This window comes from Aotus nancymaae, unplaced genomic scaffold (assembly GCF_030222135.1).
Source record: "Aotus nancymaae isolate 86718 unplaced genomic scaffold, 86718_ANA_hifiasm-v0.15.2.pri h1tg000006l, whole genome shotgun sequence".
Lineage (NCBI taxonomy): Eukaryota > Metazoa > Chordata > Mammalia > Primates > Aotidae > Aotus > Aotus nancymaae.
This window is the reverse complement of record NW_026988417.1, coordinates 87,514,702-87,527,819: the sequence shown is the minus strand read 5'-3', so window position 1 is coordinate 87,527,819 and position 13,118 is coordinate 87,514,702. Positions and strand designations below refer to the sequence as shown.

The 13,118-nt window shown below is 41.4% G+C and overlaps 1 protein-coding gene and 1 long non-coding RNA gene across 4 annotated transcripts in view; one reads left to right on the top strand and one right to left on the bottom strand.

Moving 5' to 3' along the window:
- The window catches only part of BMPR1B (bone morphogenetic protein receptor type 1B), a 395,211-nt gene extending 391,493 nt beyond the window's left edge, over nt 1–3,718 (bottom strand). For all 3 annotated transcript variants that reach the window (XM_064369359.1, XM_064369356.1, XM_064369346.1), the window contains exon 1: nt 3,700–3,718. The gene's annotated coding sequence lies outside the window, so the exon portion shown is untranslated. The remainder of the gene's footprint in view (nt 1–3,699) is intronic.
- Nucleotides 3,719–4,210: 492 nt separating this feature from the next.
- The window catches only part of LOC105707004 (uncharacterized), a 28,280-nt gene continuing 19,372 nt past the window's right edge, over nt 4,211–13,118 (top strand). The window contains exons 1-2 of the long non-coding RNA XR_001104979.3: nt 4,211–4,347; nt 6,822–6,897. This is a non-coding gene — a long non-coding RNA (uncharacterized LOC105707004). The remainder of the gene's footprint in view (nt 4,348–6,821; nt 6,898–13,118) is intronic.

The window sequence follows — 13,118 nt, the reverse complement described above, 5'->3', positions numbered from 1 at the left end:
GAAATCTGGCCTGCCTCTACATATCTCAACAATTGTACTTCACTTTCTGCCATCACATAAAATTCAGCATATGGAAACCTGAAATTATTAATAGCACCTCTGAGCCAAAATCAGTTTTTCCTTCTGTCCTTAATACTTTTACCAACTATCCTCCAAATACCCGAATTTAAAAGCTAGAAATATCTTGATTATGAAATTCAAGAACTGGAAGAAAGACTGGAGGACAACAAGTGGTCTTCAAGTTTTTTTTAAAGCTGTTAGCTTTTTTTAAAACAAAAGCTTACCCAGAAGTCTGATATGTAAAACAGATGAATTTGTAGTTGTCCTGGGAGTTAAACTTGTAGTCGCTGAAGAAAACTTCAAAAAGAACTACTAATCTGGTCCAAACTTCTTCTTCTCCCTTACACGCACGCATGCACGCACGCACACAAGAATTGCAGAGCAGAAAATGTTAAGTCCAGAGAGCTTAAATATTCTTTGCAGGTAAGAAATAATAATTCTGCTCAACACAGTTGTCACACAGAACAATGCCTAGCACATAAAAACAACTTAGGAGTCAAGGTTCTAAAAGATCAGTATTACCTTGATGCTTATATGCATCAGAAATGATTATCAGTCATTGCAAAGTGATAAATTTCATGCACGGCTTTTATAGGTGACATGAAATCTTCAGAGTTTAGAGTATAACTGCCAGCTTCTAATTATAGCCATATTTACCCACTTCTACTGAAAGAAGTCAAACAAGAGTCCAATGAAAAGAACTGCGGCACTGTGAAAGAAAGCAAAGTCTCAATTCCATAGCCATTCTAGCCTCACTTTCTATTTCTGAGCATGGATTTCAAACTCTCTGGGCCTCACCTTCTTCATCTTCAATATTATTAATGTGTGTGATGACATGCTAAGACCTTTTCAATCCTAAGTCTACGATCTGCTATCACACTGTTCTAAAGTATTTCCCTCGAGCAACTGCATCTACGAAGAATTAGTATCACAAGTTAGAGGCAATTTGGAAAAGAACCAATAGTCCTACAAAGACTTCTTGAGTATCTATCATATACCAGGTACTCTGCTGGGCATGTGAAATCCAGAGAAAAAGAAAGGACTCTACCTCACCTCAATGAGCTAACAGTCGAACAAGGAAGCACCAAGCAAGTAATCATATAGCACAGAGGTGGACACCAAAAGAGGGGCACTCAGAAGCCAGAGAGGCAGAGGTAAGGGGGCTTCTGAAAGTCTGGAAAGCTCTGCTAGGTTGGAGTAGGTGACAACTGACTTTGGATTTGGATGATAAATACGGGTTGAGTGCTCAGAAAGAGCTGGAGGAGGTGCTATATGTGCCAAAAGATAAGCACATTTTAAACTGCCTCATACTTTTAAACAAATAATAATAAATCAACATTTACTGCAATAAAAATACTTTATCAGGCCATCTCACAGAGTTCCCAAAGCTTATGAGGAAAAATTTAAGTCAATTTCCTTTTAATAAATATTATTTAACGACTGGAACATTTTGAGAAACATACATAAGCAGGCTATGGCAGCACGTCACTCAGGGACAATAATCTAACAGGGAATTTTAGACAACCTGGCCTAAATGCTGGGCAGCACCTGGCAGACAAGGTGGCAAAGCCCCTATAAATACTGATGATTCACTAACATGACATAAATCAAGACTTTAACTCACCAAAAACTAACATTTTGATTTAAAAACACAAATCAGTGCCATTAAAATTCATCAGTGGCCTCTAGCACATGAGTAATGAGATCATATCAACTTATATCATGTAACTGAAAAGAAAAGGTGGTTTTTCGAAATCATAATTCAGATTAGACAAATAACACACTGTATCAAGTTTTGTAGCTCTAGGCCATATTTTGCTAAACACAAAGGTACATTATGCATGACTAAAGAAAACAGTGAAAATCAGAGCAATTAATTTCCCAGCTATGTTTCCCATAAAAAAGACATCACTACTATGATCTGCTTACAACACACAAACTTTTTTGTGTGGCACAATGATCTAAGTGTGTAATAACTTACATATTTCACTAAGATGTAATATCCTTCAAAACATCCTTATAATGAAAGTTTTCCAAAAACATTATTGATCCCTGGAATGTGTCATGTTTTAAAATTACTGACAAATCCTTTACTATTTTCTTTACAGTTAGAAATAATTCTTCTTGATCACCAGAGTGTAGAGGTATAAAGTACAAAGACTGAATATTTCCTTACATACAAACGTCCCAGTTGACACAGCACATTTCCCATAACTTTCCCAAAACAATAATTAGGAGAGTTGTCACTGGAATCCTAAAAATATATGTAAGAAAACAGAGATTCGTTGGCATCAATCTCGCACAGCAAGAGATTTCCACTAAGTGCTTTTTCAAATTATTTTCAAACACTTTTCAGCTGAACCCTCTCACTTCCAGTGGAGCCTTCTGTGTTTCTCTGCAGAACGCGGGAACCGTTTCTCAGGTGGCTCTGCTTCACTGCAGATAGGTTTAGCATTAATACACTATCTGTTGGAGGCAATGAAACGGCTCTCTTCCGCCGTTTTCTTTCACTGGCACCTTTGTGCCCGCTCGTGGTCACAGACCTCACCTTGGTGGAAAGGTGGCTAAGAAAAGAGCAGTTCCTAATAAGGAAACTGCAGCGTTTGCACTTAGAACAAACAGCAGGACCCCGCTGGAGGGGTGCAGCTCTGAGGGAGTACGACCCGCACCGCAGCGGAGAAGCTCTTCTCCAACGCCGCAAAAGACAGGCGGAAACTCGGAGCCCGGACAGAAAGAGGGACGAGCAGAGAGATGGGCGCAGAGAGCAAGAGACGGGGAGCCAGGGAGACCGGTAGCAGAAAGCTTCTTAAGAAAGAGACATCAACAGAGTGTGGGAGAGTGACAGAGTGAAGAGGATGTGGGGACAGACGAGGGACACACTGGGAGAGCCAGAGCTGGCGGTGGGGAGACGGAGACCGCGGGGAGAGGCAAAGGATAGCAATAATGAGAGGAAGGCAGAGAAGAAGAAGAGGGGGAGAATGAAAGACCCAGAACTTGAGACAGACAGACAAGCGGGGGCGGGGGGAGACAGCCAACAGCAGCAGAGACGGAGCTCGGTCCGAGGCGCCGGGACCAGCGCGCTGCGCAACTTACCCCGCGGCAAGGCTGGGTCTCCAGAGGCGTCCAGGGCAGGTGGTTTGGCCCGGGGCTGGGTGCCTGCGGGTCCCGCCTGGGCTATCCCTGGGCCCCCGCCCCACCGCCCGCCGGGATCCCTCCCATTTCCCGGATTCCGCGACTGCCCTCAGCTCGCCCTCCCGCCCCATCCCTCCGCTCGCAGGTCCGACTCCCAGCCTCGGCGCGTCCCTCCTGCCCCAGCTCCGGAGCACGTGTCCCGCCCGCCGCCGCCGCTCGCCTGCGCGGGCACGAGGCCTCGGGGTCCCGGCAGAGCCGCCGGCGCACAAAGCCGAGGCGGCCCCCGCCTGACCCCCGCCCCGCCGCCGCCGCCCCGGCCGCGCAGCCTGCCCTCGCCCTCGCGCTCTCTGTCCTGCCCGGGGCGACCGCCGCCCAGCCCTGCACCCGGCCGCTGCCAGTCCCGCGCCGCCCATCGCTCTGCCCGGCTCTCTCCCCGGCTCGGCGGGCCCGCGCGCTCTCGGAACTGGGCCACCCGCAGGGCACGGGGCCCCGCCGCGCGCGCCTCACCCGCGGCTGCGCTCCCGGCTCCGGCGTCCTTGGCGCCGCGGTCTCCGCTCTGCTCGGCGCCCCACGAGTCCCCGCCGACTCCGCGCCCCTCGCCCGGCCGCGCCGTCAACTTCTGGCCGCCGCGGCCGCTCCGCCGCCGCCGCCGCGGGACTTTTTTTTTTCCTCTCGCTCCTCGGCTGCCTCAGGAATTTTTTTTTTCACTTGCCCTCTCCAGCTCCCACTAGTGATTGGAGACTGAGAGCCAAGTACTTAGCGGAGGGATTACACTTCTCAACGCACTTGGAGCGGCCCCAGCGCCGCCGCCTGTGTGCGGAGCGCTGAGCGGAGTTGGGGAGCTGCGGGGTGCGGGATGGAGACAGCCGGGGTCGAGGGGTGCGCTTCCCAAGTCCCGTCCGCTGCTCAGAGCATCCCCAAGATTTCCATCATGGGTGCTGTCCTGGTTATGTTTAACAGGGTTTCCAGAAAACCTCCTGGTTTGAAGAACAAAGATTCGTGTAATTATTGTACCTTGAGAGCTGGAAAGGGCTCGCAGAGATGATATAATGTGGATTTAAACTTTTCAGGGCCATAGACACTCTTCAGAAATTGATAAAACGTTGACACACCTTGTAAAATATGAACACATCAAAATTATGCCCGCAGTTTGAGGTGGTAGTTTTAAGAACCTTGAAATATATATAGTTGAGCCTCCAAGGGAAATGAAATATTTCCCTTCTACATATTTTTGAAACCGTTCAACGAAAACTAACAACAACCAAAAAAAAAAAGGAGAGCGAGAAAACCCATTCCATTTGTATTTGATGACAGTTTACAGTTAGTCGTGTTTCTTTTGGAAAAGCATGTAACGTCTTATACTTTGTGGTCTCCTTGCGAAGCCTTTGAGTGCTGAAACACTTTCTAAGTGGGTAAATACAATGTAAGCTGGTTCACAGTCAGAAGATTTGGGGAGAATAATTAACCTGTTTAAAATCAGCCATTTTGCCAACTCTCTTTCCCAGGGAGATATCTAGTGAATTCCAAATGCTCTTTTCCTTTCAGTACCTTTCAGCTCCCACTCTCCAGCATTACTTATTTTCTCCTTTTATAAAACTTTGTTCTTCTTCCAACATATTGACAATCCCTCTCTGGTCACCACCAAGTGTGTGATCTAAGTCTTTTTTTTTAAACAGTTTTTCACTCTGAAGTAGCTTTCTTCATATTATTTCTATTCTTTATTCAATTCTTAGTCTATTTTCTTTCAACTTCTCCTTTTTCTTAAATTGTTTCTATTAAATCTCTTTCAGTTAAACATTAAATGTAATCTTTTTGCAATTATCAATAAAAAAATTCATTTGTGTATACATTTATGTTATGCAGCTTGCACTTAGAGCAGGCGGTGCCCCCAATGTTTATTGATGAGTGTATGACAACGTGGACATGTTTTTCCTATAAAAGCAATGCTAGGGTCTCCACAAAGGTCTTTGTGCCCCATGATATATCTGCATTGTGATTTCTGATGCCAAACTGGAAGAAGAAAGGTATGTGAAAGAAAATTTCCAAAACAGGTGAATTTAGTCATTGGCATCATCTGACATTCCTTATTCAACCACTGTTCCAGTCCCAGTGCCAGTACTCATCTTCTTCCCCAAGAATTCCAAGATAGAATTCATTCATTTTACTCTCAGCCCATGTCTTCCCTGACACCCTCACTCCCACCCCCTCCCTTTTTCCACCTCCCTTTTTTCAAAACTATAAAAGGATATGACTACCTAAATTACCTTCTTCCTGGTCCTCAATCCAATTTTTCATCATCTCCATCCTCTTTTATTAACTAAGGTGTTTGGGGGCATAAGGGGGCTTGAAGACACTGTAATTATAATTTCTATGCCATTAAAATAAAAAAGCAAGGAATTATGAGCTATCACATAATTAACTAAAAAGAATAAATTATCAGAAATGAAATATGAGTTTAGAAATATGAGTTCTAAATATTGAAAATAAGATATAAAATTATAATTGATTACAGAGCTTATGACTATATACATAGAAAAGCTTAGAGAATTTACTGGAAATCCATAGAACTAAAAAGAAAATATAATGTCTTGATCATTGTCAATATCTCATCAACTTTAAGAAAGTTTAAAGAGGAAAGAAATCTGATTGACTCTATCCTTTCTACTGTGAGAATTACTGATCACTTTTATTTGACAACTGTATATTCTCCCTTAGAATTGCAGCCTTCATAAACTGCAGTGAAATAAATCAAACATTATGGGGAATGTTTTGGAGCTAGGGATATTATCACCTATATCTTTTCAGAACTTGCACTAAGGATTATATTTCCTTGACTTAACTCCTCCATTCAGGAAACATCCTTCAGAGAATCTGATGAGTATAAGATACTGATCCAGGGAATACAGGCATCTCTGGATAGAGAAGACACAGATTCCACTTCAGTCAACTTACAGACAAGGAGACAGTTTTTTAAAATACCTTGTTTAAAGATATTTTTTTAAATTCCAAATCAGAGAACAAAAGAAATTTCTGTAGGTCTTCAGGAAGAAAAAAAAGCACTCCACGTGGGAGAAAATTGGGTAGAGGGGAGACTGTGTTTGAGGTGGTCCTTAGATGGTAGCATTTCTGTAAGCAGGAGTGGGAAGTCTGGGAAAGAAGCTGTTCAACTATCAACATTTTTGAGTGCCTATGGCAAACCAAGCCCTGGTATTTGAGAGACAAACTCTGTCCATTCCTTCTTGAAACTTATAATACAGAAGGAACAAGATACTTAAAAAAAAATTAGAACATTCTATGAGAAGTACATTTATGCATGAACACACAATTATTGGAGCACAGAAAATGAACTATTCTGCCTAGGAATGTCAGAAAAAACTTCATGGAGTAGTCATATTTTATAAGGGTCCTGAAGCATCTTTAGAGATCAAAGCGGGGTTAGAAAGAGAAAAAACATTCTAAGCAAGAAGAACACTATGAAAAAGCATGATGTGTATAGAGAACAGCTGTTATCTCAGTGCTGCTATCCAAGTGATGAGGAGAAGTTGCAACAGATGACTCTCTTAGGCTAAGCACGGTTCAGAAATGACCTTCTCAAACATACTAATGAAATTGATTTTTATCCTTATTAGGTAATGGGGAAGTATTGGAGATTTGTAAGCCAGAAAGTCAAATGGTAGAGTGAGATTTTCAGGAGATCATTTAGAGGTACCTGGAGAGGGAGAAATGAAAGCACAAAACCAATTAAGAGTCTGTCATGTAAAAAAGGAAAACCTGAACCAAGACAATGGTGTAAGACTACCAAGATTACCATAAGAGTCAAAAGACACTTCAGATATTGGTAACTGTAGCCAGGGATTGTGATGCTTTTAAAGCCATAGGAGCCAGATGTGATGGCACAAACATGTAGACACAGATTCTCAGAGGCAGAGGTGGGAAGATTCCTTGAGTTCAAGACCAGCCTGAGCAATATAGTGAGACCCCTGCAAACACCCACACCAGCTCTAAATAAATAAATAAGTAAATAAAGACCACTGGAGAGAGAAGACTAGAAAAGAGGGGCTTCATTGGGTGGCCTGACAAATGTTAGCAAAAGCAAGATATATTTTTCCCCTTTGCTTCTAAATGAGGAAACCAGGGCAGTGTATATGAGGACTCTCAAAATGCTTGCAGGCCTATTTCCCATTAAGAAAGACATTTGCCCAGGCCCCATGAATTGAACTAGTTGAGGAATTTATAATTAGGGAAATAGGACAGACCTGGGGACAAAGCTTGCTTCTGGGCTATCAGCCTCCCCTTCTCCTTCCTCTTCACGGATATCCTCACTCCTACCACTTTCCTTTTCTATCCCCTCTTCTCTCAAAACTGTAAAGGAGATGACCACCATTAATATTGTGTCATAAATCAAGGCATACAATGTTAATGAACATTCTAGAATGTGTGCTTTTAAACTACTTCTCTCTAACTGTGGAATACAAGTCTGTCTCTTTTGCGGCATGGTATTTTAGGAATCAGGTGAAGGAAATATTTTCCAATGTAAGGAAGAGATCTTTTTCTTACTCTTCTGTTCGTGTTGCCGTGGCTGTCTTATTGTCCACTGCAGCATGTTGACTCTACATATACAAGATAAGTGGTTAAGCCTCTCAACAAATGGAATATTTAAATCTTTGCTTGTTAAGATAGTAACTGTTGGTGAAATGTGTAGCTTCCACAATAAAAGCCAAATTTATGGAGTGGTTACAATGATACAGGCAAATTACTAAATAGTTCAAATTTATTATCAACCTGAGGCCTCATAATAAGGTATTATTTTAATTCCATTTTACAAATGAGGAAAGTAAGGCACAGAGAAGTTAGATAACATTTCCAATGCCATGCTAGATATTGAAAGAGGCAGGATTTAAACACCAATTATCTGGCTACAGCACCTCAGTCTTAACCAGTGCACTAAACTGTTTCTATAGCAATGAGAATGTTTTTTGTTTTCTGAGGTGGAGTCTCACTCTGTCACCCAGACTGGAGTGCAATGGCACGATCTTTGCTCACTGCAACCTCCACCTCCTAGGTTCAAGTGATTCTCCTGCCTCAGCCTCCCAAGGGATTACAGGTGCTCACTACCACACCAAGCTAATTTTTGTATTTTAAGTAGAGATGGGGTTTTACCATATTGGCCAGGCTTTTCTCAAACTCCTGACCTAAGGCCGTCTGCCCACTTCTGCCTCCCAAAGTGCTAGGATTATAGGCATGAGCCACTGCACCTGGCTGAGAATGTTTTTAAGTAGACACTGAACAGACACCATACAAAAATACCTGAAGATTTTAAATCTAAGATAATATGTGAGCTCGATCTTAGAACATAAGGAAAAGCAAGGTACTTGAGTCCTCTATATTTTGTTAAACATATTTTAGAGTTTCTGAAAGCTAACTGTGAGGGGAAGAAGCTGGTGATGGCAGAGACTTAAGAAGCAATGTAGTCCGTTGCTTTTAAAATTCTCCTCTCTGGGTCAGTGCTTAATCACCTTGGGTAGGCCTTTTGCCAAGTTAGGATCTTTACCCTGACTTTTACTACTCTCCCCCAATGTTTTGCTAGCTAGAAATGGGTGCTTTTAGCTCAAAAGCAGATTTTTGCATGTTGTGCTGTGGATTGCATCATAAGGTAGCAAGACTTCCCTCACAGAAGCATTTAGCAAAGGTAGAGATGGGCTATTGTGGAAGGAGTTTGTGCCTACCATAGGTTCAAGGACAGACTCAAAAATTCTAAGACTCCTTTCTACTTTATGATTTTGTATTTATCACACTATGAGTAATTTTCATATTAACACAAGTATAAATACAAATATAATTTTACATGATTTCTATAAATACTGTTAGTCATGTTAATATGGATATTAATTAACATTAATTAATATGAATTAATATATTTCTTGGTCCAGGCACGGTGGCTCACACCTGTAATCCCAGCACTTTGGGAGGCCGAGGTGGGCAGATCACAAGGTCAAGAGATCAAGACCATCCTGGCCAACATGGTGAAATCCCGTCTCTATTAAAAATACAAAAATTAGCTGGGCATGGTAGTGCATGCCTGTAGTCCTAGCTACTCAGGAGGCTGAGGGAGGAGAATCACTTGAACCCAGGAGGCAGAGGTTGCAGTGAGCCAAGATCATACCACTGCACTCCAGCCTGGCAACAGTGAGACTCTATCTCAAAAAAATATATATGTATATATATGCACACATATATATAGTTTGTTTGTTTGAGACAAAGCCTCACTCTGTCACCCAGGCTGGAGTGCAGCGGCAAGATAGCAGCTCACAGCAACCTCCACCTCCTGGATTCAAGGGATTCTCATGCCTCAGCCTCCCAAGTAGCTGGAATTACAGGTGCATACCACCAACACCCAGATAATTTTTGTATTTTTAGTAAAGATGGAGTTTCACAATGTTGGCCAGGCTGCTCCTGAACTCCTGACCCCAAGTAATCCACCTGCCTCAGCTTCCCAATGTGCTAGGATTACATGGGTGAGTCACCTGCACTCAGCCTGAAATAATATATTTCTGATTATTCATTCTGGTATATAATATGTCAGTGATAACCTCACAATTAAAATACATATCAGAGAGATCCAAGATGGCTGATCACTAGCAGCTCGGGCACGTAGCTCCCAGTGAAAGCGCAGAGAACGAGAGGATGCCACACTTTCAGACGAATATTTGTAGCTCACGGACCAGGAGATTCCCAGAGGAGGAGCCCCACGGGTCGCCAGTGCGACTCTTGTGGCCGGCGCGGCGGTTTTGCTGGCACCTTAAAGCGGCAGTTCTTGGTGCAGAGTCCGGAGATTCCTGGGCAGAAAGGCACCATCAATCTTAACACCGCTGTTTTGGCCGGCGCAGTGGATTGCTCAGTTTTCGGCGCTGGGAATCAAAAAGTTGGACGTCCGCTCAGAGACCTAGTTAGAAAGTTGGTAATTACAAAGACGACAGATGGATAAATATATAATCAAGGGAAGAAAGCAGCCTAAAAAGGCAGAGAACACTCAAAATCAGAATGCCTCTCCCTCTACAGGGGATCGCAATTCCTCATCAGTAACGGAACAAGGCTTAATGGAGAACGAGTGTGTTCTAGTAACAGAAGCAGGTTTCAAAACGTGGGTGATGAGAAACTTCTGTGAATTAAAAGAACTTGTTCTAACGCAATGCAAAGAAACTAAGAACCTTAAAAAAAGGTTTGACGAAATGCTAACGAGAATGGACAATTTAGAGAGGAATATAAGTGAATTGATGGAGCTGAAAAGCACCACACGAGAACTTCGCGAAGCATGCACAAGCTTAAACAGTCGAATTGATCAAGCAGAAGAAAGGATATCAGAAGTCGAGGACCAGCTCAGTGAAATGAAACGAGAAGACAAGATTGGAGAAAAAAGGATAAAAAGGAATGAGCAAAGTCTCCAGGAAATATGGGACTATGTGAAAAGACCTAATCTACGTTTGATAGGTGTACCTGAATGTGAGGAAGAGAATGAATCCAAGTTGGAAAATACTCTTCAGGATATCATTCAGGAAAACTTTCCCAACCTAGCAAGGCAAGGTAATATTCAACTCCAGGTAATACAGAGAACACCACAAAGATATTCTTCAAGAAGACCAACCCCAAGGCACATAATTGCCAGATTTATTAGGGTTGAAATGAAGGAGAAAATACTAAGGGCAGCCAGAGAGAAAGGTCAGGTTACCCATAAAGGGAAATCTATCAGACTTACAGCAGATCTCTCAGCAGAAACCCTACAAGCCAGAAAAGAGTGGGGACCAATATTTAACATCCTTAAAGAAAAGAACTTTCAACCCAGAATTTCCTATCCAGCCAAACTAAGCTTTATGAGCAAAGGAAAAATTAAATCCTTTGCGAACAAACAAGCACTTAGAGAGTTCACCACCACCAGGCCTGCTTTACAAGAGCTTCTGAAAGAAGCACTATACATATAAAGGAACAACCAATATCAGCCTTTCCAAAAATATATCAAAAAGCAAAGAACATTAATACAGTGAAAAATTTACATCAACTAATGGGCAAAACAGCCAGCTAGCATCAAACGCCAGTATTAAAGTTATATATATTTTAATTGAATAAAAAGCCAAAACCCATCGGTATGCTGCATCCAGACCCATCTTACATGCAACAATACACAAAGACTCAAAGAGAAGGAGGAAGATTTACCAACCAGAGAGTAAAAATAAACAAATAAACAAAAAGCAGGAGATGCAATTCTCGCCTCTGATAAAGTAGACTTTAAAGCAACAAAGATCAAAAGAGGCAAAGAAGGACATTGCACAATGGTAAAAGGATCAATGTAACAAGAATAGCTAAAGATTCTATAGATCAACGAGATAGAAAATTAACAAGGATATTCAGGATTTGAACTCAGACCCGGAACAAGTAAACTTAATAAACATTTATAGAACTCTCCACTTCAAATACACAAAACATACATTACCACCTCACACCTATTCCAAAAGTGACTATATAATTGGAAGTAAATCACTCCTCAGTAATCGCATAGCATTTCATAGGTTTAAATGAAATATTGGTTGGCTGTTTGTTTGTTATCTTCTTCCCTTATTCCTTCCTGACTACATCATTAAGTATAATTATCAGTATAAAAGAGGTTTTCAATACCCATTATTAAATTGCATTCCAGCCTGGGCAAGAAAGCAATACTCCCATTCTCTCTCCCTCTTTCTTTTCTTTTTTCCTCCTCCCCATTCTCTCTCTTTCTTTCTCTTCCTTTTTCCTCCTCCCCATTCTCTCTCTTTCTTTAAAAAAAAAAAAAAAAAAAAAATACATATCAAATACTCTCATATCTACTATATTTTCTGCTGATCTTTTTATTTGATTTTATATAAAACAACTGTGATTATATATGGGAAGAAATAACATAGAAATTTTAGTTCTGTAGCAAATTAATTTTGTCTAATATGTAAGTTAAAGAAAAATAGAACTCCTCAATTGAAACAGAATCAAGCCATAAACAATGAAAACATCTGAAGTAGCTAAGCTGTGGCTCTGTTTTTAAAAAGAAAAAAAGTCTCCTTGGGAGGCCAAGATGGGAGGAACCCTGGAGGCCAGGAGTTTGAGACCAGCCTGGGCAACTTAGGGAGATCCCTTCTCTAAAACAATTTAAAAATTAGGTGGGTGTGGTGGCACATGCTTGTAGTCCTAGCTACTCAGGAGACTGAGGAAGGAGGACTGATTGACCCCAGGAGTTTGAGGCTGCAGTGAGCAACGATCAGGACACTGCCTGGGCAACAGAACAAGACCTTGTCTTGCTTTAAAAAAAAAAAAAAAAACTGAAGTAGAAACAATAAAATGATTTTACTCTTTTTTGCTGTCAACATTGTTCCAATTTTTCTTAATAAAAGCAGATATCATACCTACATTTTTATATGCTGCCAAATTATGCAGGGTTTGATAATAAATTAATCCCTTTGAAGTCACATTTGAATACACTGTCATATTAATATTGTTTTTTGAATTCTTAAAAATTTCTAAAGCTGGGGCATCTTTTTTTCTGAACCATCCCAATCCATACACCTACATAGTTCCTAAAACTAGAAAATGAGGAAAAAATTCTGTAACAAAACTTATAAAAATAATTCCTACATCTGTTTCTTTAGAGTCTCATGTTCCTGATGACTTTTTCCTTCTATGACGATTTGCCAACCTTGGAACTTTTCAGTGTTTTCCCTGACTCACAGTATATTTACAGTGTGTGCCTCAGGAAGAAATATACAGCAACTATTTCTTTCTGTACTAGAAAAAAACACAGAAAAGTTAGGTAACAAAAACACATGAAGAGCCAATTTTCTTATTAACCTACATGAAGAGGATGAGTTTACTAAAAACTTATTAACTAAAAATCTATTCTTTCCATCATA